Consider the following 14,205-nt stretch of genomic DNA (forward strand, 5'->3'; position numbering starts at 1 on the left):
AGAACTTTTAAAAAGAAGCTTTTTTTAACTTATTTTAAGGTTTTGGAGCAAAATTGACTTACGTAAACTGGTTTTTTTACTTATAAAACGTGTATAAAATCAAATATTTGAAAATTGTTGATTGAAATATTGTCTCCCGTCAATTCAATATTTTATAACTGAACTTTTAAAAGTGATTTTGAATAAGTTTTTTACCAGTTAAACATGTATGAAATCAAATATATGAATATAAATACTTGTCACCTAGTCAGGAAACTGATTATTTCTGTTATTTTACTTGATTTAAGCCAGTAATTTATGATCAACACTTTGAAGAATTTTATTAAAATAATATATTAATTAACTACCACCTCCCTCACCAAGAAAATGATTCAGAAACCAATTGAACTTTTAAAATTGTCATCATGATCTCACTCAATAATTTTTAATTAATACTTCTATCTTTTCTTAAAGTTTTGGAGTAAAATTGTCTTATGTATATTGGTTTTTGAACTACCAAACATCTATGGAGTCAAATATTTAAAAATAAAAACTTTTCTCTTGTCAGATTAATCACAAATTTGGAAAGTAAATTATAATATTAAATATAATTAATATTTATATACTTAAATAATATATTAATTAAAGTATGTCAAGAAAATTATTGAGATAATAAAATTTTAGTTTTTTAACTGTATAATAGTTTTAACTTGCATATAATCAACATTTTTTAGCATTTTAATGAGAAAATTGTCAAAAAAAATTAAAATTTTTATAGTTAAACTTCAAAAATACCTCTTCTTATACCTCATTAAGGACACATTTCAGTCCTAATAAGAGACGCTATCACTCAAATCCTCTATTAATTTTTAAATTACCTAAGATAGATTGAAATTCTGATCGATGTGGCTCCGATCGAAACGGTTGCATTATCTGGACGAATCGAACGCGACGAGAGATCGAAACCCTTTGGTCCGACGATAAAGTCGGAGTGGTCGGAGTGCCGTGGCAGGTTCGCCAGCTGATTGAAAAAGTTGCGGTGGTGTTTCGGGATGTGGAAGCATTGTTCCCATGAGAGAGCCCCGCGCGCCACCTGTTCCCGCTCATTACCCCGCTTCCGGTGATAAATCGGGGCCCGATGGGGCCCGCGATCTGTCGATGCACCGGTGACGCGACGCTGCGTTTGTATCAATCATCCGTCGTCGAACTTTCCAATCTGTGGGAGATAAATGAACCGAGTGCTTGGGGGTAGTGATCATCGTTAATTAGTCGAGAGAGACGGTGGCGAGGCCCGGCGTGACCTATCGTGTGTCTAGGAAGTTTTTCGTCGACGTCACATTTACTCCCGAAATTGGTCTATCGGTAAATTTAAATCGATTAATATTTAAAAGTATTTTCTATTTGTTTTTAAAATAAAATTTAATACAATAATATGTTATTCAAAAGAATACTTGAAAAACCCAAATCTAAAATATGATTTCTTGGTATATAGTGGTGGAAAAAAGGATATAATATTTTTTTAAAAATTTTCTAATAAAAAAGTAAAAATATGTGAATATAATGATCATTGTTATTGATGCACCAATTTTGTAGAAAATTAGATTTGTTCATACTACAAAACATTTATAGCAAATAAATAATTTCATACTTTTTTCCACCACTGTACATATAAAATATGATCTTTTGATATATAAGTCATGTAAATTAGTGTAAATTTTTCTACCTGTTTAAAATTACAATTTGATTTTCTGTTTCAAGTTTGTACAAGAAATTGACAGAATAAACACCATGTAAAATGTGTGCCAAATTGTTCAGAGATCTCATTTGGGAGGTATTTTAATTCTTTATTCAGTACTATTTTACTAGACTTGTATCACCTTGTATATAAATTAGAAATATAATATTTTTGAAACAATTCTCTTCCTTGTGTCAGATATCAGAAATCAAACCATTTATTCTTTTAATTTAGTCCAATGTTATGTGTGTCAATTTTGAATGACAATTCAAAATGTCATTAATTTATTCTTCGATCCTGCTTTCTGGCTCACAATCCAAAGTCTTATGTCAATAACTTGCTTTATAACTTCATTCGGAGCCAAAAGAAGCACGTAAAATTCCCTTTTGATTTATAAAATTGTTCCGTTACATGAACATGAGTCTAAGAAGGGCAGTACGATGAAAGTAGTCAGAAAAATGTTTAGTTAACAAGTATCAAGAAGTGTTGAACGACTTGTCTCTTCCCATTTTGGAAATACCACTTGAAGAAGTGATCGAGTTGGCTGGAGAGGAAAATTGAAACTACAAAACTATGAAAGATGTGTTAGAAAATGCTAAGGACGTTGCTATGGAGTAGATAAACAAGTTTTATACCAAGGTAACAGATAAATTGTATACGGAACCCATCAAAGGCACCTTGTTTCAAACAACTGCCTATTTTCATTTTTCATCAAGTAGGACAAAACAATTGCTACTAGAATTAATTGTGGTAGCCTAGGTAATTCACTAAAAACAAACTAAGCTAAGCATTTGAGTACAGATTATTCGGCATTCGTTGCCGTTGCAGCTCTTCGAGCACACGTCCACCTGATACCTCCAGATGAACACCTCAACTTGATTTTAATCCGGTGAGTCTTGCTTAGCTTTCACAAACGAATTATCCTATCACCTCTACCCAACATCAATGTGAAGTCGTCGGTGTACTCCTTTTCTCTGTGGTTCATGAAGTTTTTGGATAATTGCCAGATGTTTTCAATCCAAAGTCAGGGTTAGTATAAAGTCATTCCTCGTGTTGTTTCAATTTCATATAATTTCTTAGGATTTAGATCACAAAGGGAACACGAAAAATTTGATTTAGCCCCGATAGTTGGTGTAAATTAATTAATGGGTGCTCGAAGAACTGCAGTGACAAAGAATGCCGAATGAACGACGCGGCAACCAGGAGCTTCTTGTTGAGCAGTACGACGAGAGTGGTCAGAATAATTTGTTGGTTAACAAGTTTCAAGATGTTCTGGGCGATTTGGCGCTTCCAACTTTGGAAATATTATTCGAGGAAGGGTCCGAGTTGAATTATCACACCAATTTCATACGGCTGGAGATGGAAACTGTAGTCACAAGGGCGTGAAACATTGTCAAATTATTAAACAAGTGTTAAAATCAGGAGAAGATTAATAAGATTTACACCAAGGTAGATAAATTGTGTCGTCAATACAAGGTCCAATTTCAATTTATTGCCTGTTCGAAATACTTAAAGTGTAGATAATTCATTGTAAAAATATGTACTCTTTAAATTATTCTGTTAGCAGTTGTCTTACCGTATTTAACCAAAAAAGTACAACAACTTTACTAGTACATTTAAACAATGTTTTAATTTTCTATACTTAAGTATTTCAAACAAACAAAAAATTGAAATAGGTACCTGTATTGTAACATAATTGAGCTTTTAATATCAATTTATCTACTATCTTCATATAAAACTAGTCCTCGACATTTTTTAGCATTTGTTTAATAATTTTGCCATTTTTTTGCGCCCTTTTGCTATCAGTTTTCAACTCCAACCTTATGATATTGGCGTGATAACTCAGCTCGGTCACTTCAAATGATATTTTCAAAATCGGAAGCGACAAGTCGTCCAGAACTTGTTAGCTAACAATTTTCTTTTGACTATTCCTGTTTGCACTGTCCAATAAGAAGCTCATGATTGTCGAATCGCCAATTCGGCCCTCATTATCGTTGCAGTTCTTCGAGCACTCAGTCGCCTGAAACCACCAGATGAATGCTTAATTTTATTTTTCGTTCAGTGATAATTCGTTACTGGAAGTTAAACAGTCTCCGGATTTTAATAATGAAATCAATCTGTCAATTTTGACGGACAGTTCAAACTTGGCTCTCAATTCATAGTCAAGATTAATATAAAGTCGTTTTTCAATTACTCCCATGTTTCATATTAATTAATTAATGGGTGCTTGAAGAACTGTAATGAAGGCAACGGATGCCGAATGGACGACGCAAAATCATATTGAAAATATCACTGGAATAAGTGACTGAGTTCAGCCATCACACCAATTTCGTACGACTGGAGAAGATTTAAACCATGAGGGCACGAAATATTCATAAAACTATTAAAATTCGAAGAACCTTGCAATGGAGAAGATAAACAAGTTTGATGTGCCATCAGAAGTCCAATACTGAATCCATTAAAGGCACATTTACAGGTAACTGTGTAGGTAACCAAACTAAAAAAAATTTAATGAACATTATAATTTTGTAGATGTGAAGCTTGTGAAATATTTATGGTAGAGATAATTCGGCATTCGTTGTCGTTGCAGTTCTTCGAGCATCCGCTATCCGTGTCAATTTTGAAAGACAGTTCAAAACGTCACCATCTTATACACCGATCCAATTTTCTGGCACACAATTCATAATCAGGATCAATATTGAGTCGTTTAATTATAAGTATAACTATTGTTTCATATTTGTAAACTGTGTAATTTCTTGAGATTTGGATTCTAAAGCACGTTAAAATTGTTATTTATAAAATTGTTTCGTTAATTGATGTTAAATTAATTAATGGGTGCTCGAAGAACTGCAATAACAACGAAAGCCGAATGGACCACCTGACTATCTGGAGAATCTTGTTGGGCAGTACGACAAGAGTAGTAAGAAAAATGTGTGGGTTAACAAGTTTCCAGAAGTGCTTCCCATATTGGAGGTATCATTCGAGAAAGTGATTACACTAATTTCATACGGCTCCAGAAACAAATTAAAACCATAGAGGCATGAAATGTTCACAAAATCATTAAACAATTGTTAGAAGATGTGAAGAGACATTGCAATGGAGATCATAAAGAAATTTCATACGAAAATAGAAGATGAATTGTACGATTAATTTACCTTGCAATCCAAGTACCTATTTCCATTTTTAGTGAAGTACGAACTGCTAATAGACATAGTTGTATTAGTGCAGAGTAAGTAAGTTATCACAATTTAAAACTATAAACTTTAATAAACACTATATATTTTTTTAGTTGAATTAAGCGTTTGAAGTAATTAAAGAAAAGATAATTCGGCAGTCGTTGTCATTGCAGTTCTTCGAGCACTCCTCCACCAGACACCTCCAGATGAACCGCATTACTTTGATTTTGATACGGACAGTTTCCTCAAATGAATTGTCACCTTCGTCAGACTTCAATGTGACGTCGGTCGGATTTTCGGCGGTGCACTCCTTTTCCGGTTGTTCCATGAAGTTTTGGGATAATTGTCAGACGTTTAAAACTCCTTCTCCGAATTGTCTCCTTCCATGGGTACCTTCAATTTAGTCCAATATACGTATGTCAATTTTGAAAGACAGTTGGAAACGTCACCAATTTATATTCCCATCCTCTTTTCTGGTCCATAACTCAGCCAGGATTGTAAATTTTCTTAATATTGGAATCCAAAGGGAGAACGTAAAATTAGATATCAATTTACAAAATTATGGGTGCTCGAAGAACTGCAATGACAACGGATGCCGAATGGACGGCGGGACAATCGGAAGCAGTACGACAAGGTAGAAGAAAAATTTGTGGGTTGACAAGTTTCAAGAATTATTGGACAACTTTCCATTTGGAGAATATCACTGGAGGAAGTCAAGAAGTTTGAAATTATAAGGGCACGAATTGTTCACAAAAAAAGAAAGTGCGAAGATAGTACGATGTAGAAAAATTGTACCATCAGAGACCCAATACTGAGTCCACCAAAGGCACCTTTGTACCTATTTCCATTTTTGGAAACTACGTCAAAATCATTGCTGATAAAATCAAAATATTTATTTTTCATTTTACATTGTCTATATATACTTTATGTACAATATATTTATCAAATTATATTTTTTCTCATATATTGATATATGATCTAAAAATTATATATAAGTAAGATATGTGCTTAATAAATACATCAATTATAAATTCGTTTATTATTTATTAATAATTATCAATATATTAAAACACGATTTAATTGAAATTATATATTTGGATCCAATATTTTAAAATCGACAATAAGAGTAGAGAATATACAATTTTAAACTTGAAAAAAAAATAAAATTACCATTGCAATCTTATCGTATACTTCTTAGCATAAATATTTATAAATATCTAATGTAAACTATACAGCTATTCTTGCAATAACATTAAAATCAAGAAAAGCAATGTCATCAATATTTTATCATTTTATTAAAATACCTTTTTTGTTCACACATGCTTATTCAGTGATAAATACAAAATTTATCATGTGTCTCCCTCCATATATAACTGTAATAAATTGTTACACATTTTTGTTTGATTATATGAGCATAAATGCTTAAAATATAATCATAGATCTAAACTACCAAATTAGATAAATAATAAATGTAAACCATATGAAATATATTTTCAGAAAGACCATGACAAACTTGATAAACTCAAAGAATGATTATTTTTTCAATTAGAAAAACGTAATTACCTTCAAAATTATTCATATGCGAATCTTTAAACAAAAATAATTATAAAAATATTTTTTAAGAATTACTATTTCACTAACAATAATTTTAAAATTTAAACATACATCGAAAAAAATTATAATAAACATATTTCATATTATATTCCTGTTTTCTAAACCTAATTAATTTGACTTACAAGTGTCAGTAATTAATGCTAGTTTTTTTATTTTTAAAATTTCATCAACTCCTTTAAGAATTCATGATAATAATAAACGAAATGTGATTGTTGAAAGTTGCACTTAATTTTTTGCTCCAACCCAGCATCAACAGTTCACATAATGCACCACTTTTTTGCATCCTCAATAATGCCCACCTAAAAACTGGTACTTGCCGGGCAAGAACATCTAACGCCTCTTAAAAGTCCCGGATCTCACGGTGCGTTGCAAAGATAATCCTTAATTAAATTTTTTCGAAATTAATTTAGGGCAGTGCGTATAAAAAGGCAAAGAACAAGATGTATACGTCGAGATGAGAGAGTAGAATGGAAAAGAGAGAGAGTGTGTAGGTAAGGGTTGCAGCTGCCGGCATGTTTACAGACATCTGAGCGTCTACCCCTTGCAGTTCCCACGTTCTCAACCTTTAGAGACGATGCTGCGTGTCTGTCTTCCCGCATTACCGGCTACGTTTCCGCAACTATCTGTACCACCACCACCGTTTCCGCGTTTGTCTTCTCTTGCACCTTTCGATCTCTTTTTTATTGTGACGCCTTTTTTACCCCATCGCTTTCTCATTGTTGATTTTTTTAAGGTGGATTAATTTTTACGGGAAAAGGGGAAATGGTATCTCGGAAAGGGGAAAATGCTCTTTATTTCTCAAAAATCGACTCATGAGAATTTTTTCGAACGGGTGCATTCATTTAACTGGCAGATAACGAGTCTCCTATAAATTCAATAAAAAGGCTTTTGAATTTTTACCCTTATTCAAAACTGTTACAGATTTGATAGTTTTTATTTGGATTTTTTTTATTTGTGAGTCACTATTGTTTAGCATAATAGTTTCAGTTTTAATAAATTTTGCTTTAACGTTAATTTAATGTAAATCATAATTTTCATATTTATGTAGAGTGTATACTGCCCACAATATTTAAAATTCAATGCAATTAAAGTGTCAAAAATAAAGAAATACTTCAAAGTTTATCACTTCCTCATTTGATTACTTTAATTGCATCTCATGTCAGTTCACCATCAATAAATATGTAAACACAATTTCAAAGAGAGTTAATTAATAATAAATATTTACATTGTTTTTTATTTATTAAATATCTGGTTTACAGTGAAAGGCATTTTTAAAAGCTGTTATTTATGTATGTGTGTACAAAACGTTCCCATACATTGCAGGTGATCAATCATTTATGGATTGCTGATCGTGCCATTCACATAAAAAAATCCCACTTCATCTAATTATAATCGGTGTCTCCCCTGCGCAAAGATATAAATAACAACTGAGGGATTAGTGATTGAATAAAATTTAGAAAGGTGCGACTGGGGTAGTGTCTTACTTAGAAGGGAAGTTAATGGGCACTTTTTTACATAGAAACCTAATGAACCTCGAAGAAAAATATTTTTTTAAAAAAGAGCATTGTGAACAGAATGTTTAATAACTATTAGCCAAATATCTCTCGCATCTGCGCTCGAACTTGTAATTAATTTGTTGCATTATTAATCATGAAAGGGTAAAATGGACTTCGATAATTGAAAACGCTACGCTCAACATCTGGATTATTTGTTTGGCCGTTTTGTTTATAATTTTTTCTATGGACATATGTTCAGGCGTTGAAGGGTATTAAGACAGTTGCTGAAACCATCCGTGACTAATCTGGACAATTAGGGATTTTCACTACGTTTTTACCAAAAATTTTATTTACGACGAAGAAAGCTGTTTATTTAGTGCTCAAGAGCTCTTGACTTTAAAATATTTTACTGCGTAGTGTAAATAGAAATTTGAAGCCATTTTCTATTTGCAACGTTGTCAATAGATATTCCAAAGATTAAAATGGTAAATAGTTTTGTTGAGAGTCATTTAAATTTATAAATTCTATATTTCTGTTAATTATCCCTATGATTCAATTTTATATTCATCATAATACTTTAATCCTTTCGTTTAAATACCATCCTGCGTTTAATTATGTAGAATTACGTTATTACCTACTATGTAAAATAGAAGACTCCACATTTACAAAGTGATGTTTTGATTCCTATAATATATAATGTTATAGTAGTCTAGGTCAGTTTCAATAGCATCGACAGTTAGACATTTCTTTACTTATAGACAGAACCGATGAATCATGTTGACGGATAAGCTTTGTACTGGTACATTCGTTGTAGTGACTTAAACATTTGTATGGGATTAAGTCAAACGACACAAAGTCAATCTTCTATTTAATTGGGGTCATATTTGTCAATATCTTTGAACTTTCTAGTATTTCTAGATTTTTCAAAAGAAAAAATTTACAGTAACCTGAATTTGTAGGAATGTCTATTAATAGAAGACAAACTAAGAAGGACAAATGCAAGAAGAACATACAGGAATATCAATCTTTTGAAGTGGAATATGGACACACAAAATCATCAATTATTATATTATTATTATAAGTAATAATTTAAAATACTTTTATTTTACATTTACATGATGAAAGTAAATCTGATTATGGTTTTATAATATTAGCCAAAAATCATTTTCAGGAATGAATCTCACGAAGCATTCAATTAAAAGTTGTAATGAAGAATAGACAAATGTGACAGATTTAAACAGGCACTATTAAAATTTTAACAATTTTTTGTCAATTTAATTGATTTATTGGCAATTTACCAAGACATACATTTATTAATTTCCAATACCTCTTATATGGTACTGAGGTAATATTCAAATGACATAATGTCAATTTTTTATTTAATTTAACTCAACTTTCTAGGATGTATAGAATCATCAAAATTCCTACAATATGTTGAAAATGTTGACGATGATATCGCCATGGAAAACATGGAAAAAGGTCACTGTAATACAAGGTGGTTTATCATCACTTGAAACTGCCAATACATCATCAATACTAGATTATAAACCACTAGTGTTCGATAAGGGAGAAAATATGAAGTTGATTTTTATCCAATTCTGGAGGAAACTCTATTAATAAGGCATAAACTAAGAAGGGTAAATACATGAAAAAAAGGGAAAACTATCAGTCTTTTGAAGAGAAATATGAATATTTTTATTGATTTATTTACAAGTTATCAAGACAAATATTTGTTTCAATAAAGGTTAAATGGCACTAGAGTAATAAATTTTTATTTAATTTGACTCATATTTATCATATAATCGTTTTACTTTCTAGGATCTACACGTTTATCAATTTTGCCACAACCTGTTGAAAATGTTGACTATGATATCGCGATAGAAAACATGGAAACAAATATTCAAAATATTCTAAATGATTTATCACACATTTGAAACTATGAATTGTTCCATATGGAGAAATATCTGAAATAGATTATAATTCAAAACTCTTAACAAATAAATTTTTTGATTGAATATATAATAAAATACTCTTTTGTTTTCTGTGCACAATATTCTAACATACTATTGTTGTATGAAATAATTAAATATATTTTAATTTGATAATACATGATAAAAATTATATTAATAGTGATCAAAAAATCATTTTCAGACTAATAACGAATTTAATTAGCAATTGCAGCAAGAATATTTGTGAATTCTTGATTTATTGGCAATTTATCAAGACGTTTGTTAATTTTCAGTATCATACATCTCAGTCCCTATACCCATTTCACTTTATGGCCCAATTGCTTCGCCACCCATGCTGATGGCATATGTTATTCTATGTCTTTACCCTCCACATCAAACGAGACATCTCCATATGAGTCAGATACTGATTTGACAGCTAATTATAATTATCAACCAATAATAATTGAGGTTGACTTGAATATTAACAACTTAACAAATAAAATCTTAAATGAAGACGAAAACAGTGAAAGGAAAACTAAAACTAAAAATAGAAACAGGAAGTAAAAGTAGCAATCGAATGAGAAAGAATATAAAAATAGTAAAAGTAAAATATTAGATCATATATTTATTTCATATTTCCCATAATCTATAATATTGTGGTGTAGGTCAGTTTCAATGCGCATCGATAGTTAGAAATTTCTTTCGGTTATTGACGGAACCGATGAATCATGTTGATTGACGGACAAGCTTTGTGCCGGTACATTCGTACTGAATGAATAATTTTGCTGACTTACATTCATCAGCTCTAAAATCCCAACAGTCATCTGCGTTAATAATCAGGCTAATTCTTAAAAGCAATGATTCGTCAAAAAAAGATCGATCGTATCTATATCGAAAAACTAACAGCTTTTCACAAAAATAGTTTCCGATTCCCCTCATTAGTTGCGAGACGAAATTTATACGTCTCGCAAATCTTTCAAATTGGGTACTTCCACCCACTTAGTACAACGTCGTAAAATAAATATTGTTGCACGTTGAAAATTTTATGACAATTTGGCACCGAATGTTTCAGGCCTAATAAAATAAATACGGCCTTTTGTGCTCGAGCCTTAAAGTGCAGTGCAATTCGGTGCCTTTGAACTAGCATTTAAATACTACGATTTTATTGGCGTGTTATTGAATGTGATGGTCCGTAATGGTTTTATTGGACACGGGCGTGCACTAAAATTGAAATTTCCTACCATAAAAGGTAAGTTTAATTAGGAAGCTCGAGCTATTATAAACGGTTAATAATTGTTGATTAAATAAATTTTTGTTTACGTTTTATAACTAAGTCGCAAAATGTCCGTTGCCACACAAATAAAGACGTCAAAGAATTGGTTAATGTATTAAATCAGTTCAATAAATTTCACCCCCTTTAACAAAGAATGGAATGTCGAAGGGGTTGTAAGTCGTAACTGTTCTTTCTTTTATTAATAAGTTTGTCCTTTACCACATATAAACCAAAATTGCAGTTCTTGAGTTTCTTTCAGAAATGCCGAGGGTCAAACAATAGAGAGCATCGTAGGAAGTTAGGGGTGTAACCACTAATAATCGACTTCGGGGAAAACTGATTGAAATTGGCAGCTCTGGATATATACAAAAGGAATGTGTAATTTTTTAAAAACCGAAAGCTGTCATTAACAAAATGGTAACATGAACAAACCCTTTAATTATTTGAACTGGTGTCGAATGACGATTAATACAAAAATTTAATTCTATGGATTCTAAACAATGCAAAAACGTTACTTTAGAACTGTTCATTCAACGTAAATAGTTATAATAGTTGTAATATATGAGGTTATTATTGTAACTACAAAAAACATTAATGCTTTCCTATTCAAAATCCTTTAAAAAACATTAAATAATTTTTGCTACAATGAACTGACCCATAATCATATCATTATTATTCTTTGTAGTTTAAATTTATAAATTATTCATTTTTTTATATGCCATTATATTAATTTAATCCGTCATTTCTTGCTTTATTCACTACATTATTGCCAGTAGGTATAATGAGAGCTGGACCTGTTCTTATTTTGATAGTTATTTTTGTCATTTTGGTAAGTTTAATTAATAAACATCTTAGAACAAAACTTAAAATTAAAACGTAAATATTGTCTTGTTGCATGTTAAACTAAATGTTTAGGCTGTCGAGACTGATGGCCAACAGAGGAGAACTACAACCACCAAAAAACCAACTCAGAGAAAACCAACGCCCGCCAATCAGAAGAAAAATGGAGGACAAGCTGGGAGACCCCAACAGGGGAAGGCCCAACCAGGAAAAGCAGCACCCAAACCTAAAGCTAATGGTAAAGCACAAACTGGCAGAGCAGGCACACAACCTGCAAGGACAGCAATACCTCCTCCGCAAGCAAGTAAGTATAATTGTTATGATTTTGGTAAATTTTTGTACGTCTAGTATTAAATTTTTAAAATTTGTTATGTGGTGACTCAGTGATTATTGAAAAAATAACTAATTTTTTCATTGATCCTTTATTGTATTTTAGTGACATTATTTTGAGTGTTATTAGGTTAAATAAATAGTGTATATATTATGTGATATTTCTCAAATTAGGATCATTTTTAATAAGTGATTAATATGAAGGAATTCTCATCGACCCTAATGATTTGACCTTCAATAATATTACATTGAAATTGTAGATGAGATCAACTAAACACTACACCCTTTAAAACTACGGAAATAACTTTATAATATCCAGGCATTACAAGTTATAATTACCAACAAACTAAGTTAATTAAGAACAAGGAAAAGGTCACCAAGAGGAAGAATTTAGTTTAGTGATACTGGAGTAATAAAGTCATATTTACCACATGAATATCTTTGTACTTTCTAGGATCTATAGATTTTTCAAATTTACCACCACCTGTTGAGTTTAATGGCGATGATATCAACACGGTAAACTTGGAAGAAAAGAATGATTACAATGCACCAGATGATTTTCCTTCATTTGAATCTGCCAGTACGTCACCAATACCAGATTATGAACCAATTGTTCCATATGAAGAAACATCTGAAATCGATTTTAAACCAAACGACTTAATAAACAGTTCTGGTGGAAAACCTACTAATAGGACACAAATTAAGAAGGGCAAATACAAGAACAAAAAAAGGAAGCAAAAGAATCAATCCTTTGAAGAGGAATATGAATATACAAAATCATCAAACTATTGACCTCATCGTTTTCTGTGCATAATATACTGATATACTGCTATTGTATTATGTGATTAAAAGTACTTATATTTAATAATTACATATTAAAAGAAAATCTGGTTACAGTTTTATTGTAATAATAATAATACCATTTTCAACAGGCTCCCCACCCACTTCTTTTTATGGCCCAATGGCTTCGGCACCCATGGCGGTGGCCTATTCTATGCCTTTGCCCACCACATCAAACGAGATTTCCCCATATGAGACAGATACTGGTGTGACAGCTAATGATGATTATCAAGCACCAATAATTGAGGACGATTTTGATACAAACAACTTTGAACCAGTGACACCTCAAATGAAGACGAAAACAACAAAAGGAAAATTTAAGAATAGAAGCAGGCAGGAAAAACAAGAATCGAATGAGGAAGAATATGAATTTACTAAAACCAGTAATTACTGAAGATTGTTGTTAACTTCAATACATTTTATACATTAAGTAAAACGCCCAAATTTTGTTTGAAACTTCCTCCCTTGTAATTAGGACAGTACAAACAAGTTGCCAGTCTTAATCTTGTTAAAAGATTATGATCAACACATAATTAAACACAATGTAATCACAAAAGGGGTGTTTAATGTTGTCAAGGGCGTTGACGTTCGACTGGTCAGTTTAGGGTAGGTCAACAGGGGGTTGTAATGTGAACAGGTTGACCAAAAAACCCGGATGTGACCTTACACCTGCACATCCCGTGATTCCTAAATGGAAATAACACCTACTCGGGTTTCATTAAAGGGGGGGAGGGGTCGATTTTAACAATTTAATAACCGTATTTATTCTAATTGCAATCGCGCTTTGTGCCACCGCAAAAATTAATTATTTTTCGCAACGGCCGCATCAATTGCGAAGACGCAAAACCATTTTCCGAAACACTAAACACGAATCCGTGCGCCCGTTTATTTACCAACCCCGTGAAAGTCTCACGGTTGTTCGGCGATGGATGCATCTTGTGCGGTAGGAAATCTGCCATCTTCTGAAATATTG

The 14,205-nt window shown here is 31.8% G+C and overlaps 1 long non-coding RNA gene across 1 annotated transcript; it reads left to right on the forward strand.

The window, feature by feature from the left end:
* The first annotated feature begins 1,812 nt into the window (after positions 1-1,812).
* On the forward strand, positions 1,813-5,897 carry LOC109600627 (uncharacterized). The gene is made up of 3 exons (XR_007547806.1): positions 1,813-4,190; positions 4,247-4,943; positions 5,004-5,897. It is a non-coding gene; the product is annotated as an uncharacterized LOC109600627 (long non-coding RNA).
* The last annotated feature ends 8,308 nt before the right edge of the window (positions 5,898-14,205 follow it).

This window comes from Aethina tumida, chromosome 4 (genome assembly GCF_024364675.1).
Source record: "Aethina tumida isolate Nest 87 chromosome 4, icAetTumi1.1, whole genome shotgun sequence".
NCBI lineage: Eukaryota > Metazoa > Arthropoda > Insecta > Coleoptera > Nitidulidae > Aethina > Aethina tumida.